Source organism: Triticum aestivum, chromosome 7D, assembly GCF_018294505.1.
Source record: "Triticum aestivum cultivar Chinese Spring chromosome 7D, IWGSC CS RefSeq v2.1, whole genome shotgun sequence".
Taxonomy (NCBI): domain Eukaryota; kingdom Viridiplantae; phylum Streptophyta; class Magnoliopsida; order Poales; family Poaceae; genus Triticum; species Triticum aestivum.
Window position 1 is genome coordinate 232,821,558 of NC_057814.1, and position 480 is coordinate 232,822,037.

Below are 480 nucleotides of genomic sequence, written 5' to 3' on the forward strand. Positions count from 1 at the left end.
CTCCTCCCTTTTCATGTTTTTTTCATATATATGATGATTTTTTTCTTCATAGATGATATGTATGTGTATATGATGATATGTCATGATTTTTCATAAAAAAATTTGTTCACATATATGATGATCTTTTTGTTCATAGATAATCATATGATATTTTTTTGTTCATAGATGATCATCATATGATGATTTTTTTGTTCATAGATGATCATATGATGTTTTTTTGTTCATATATATGATGATTTTTTTTTGCATTTTTAGAAAAAATGTATATATGTATGTATGTTCTCTGTGTATATGTTCATATATGCAAAAGTTACATTTTTTGAAAAGTTTTATCTATTTATGTTCTCTGATTTAGTGCATTTTAGGTTAGTTGTACTGTTAGTGCATTTTAGGTTAGTACATTTTAGGTTAGTGGAGAGGAAAAAGGAAAATAAGGGAAAAGAAGAAAAGAGGAAGAAGGAAGAAGAATAAAAAGAAGGA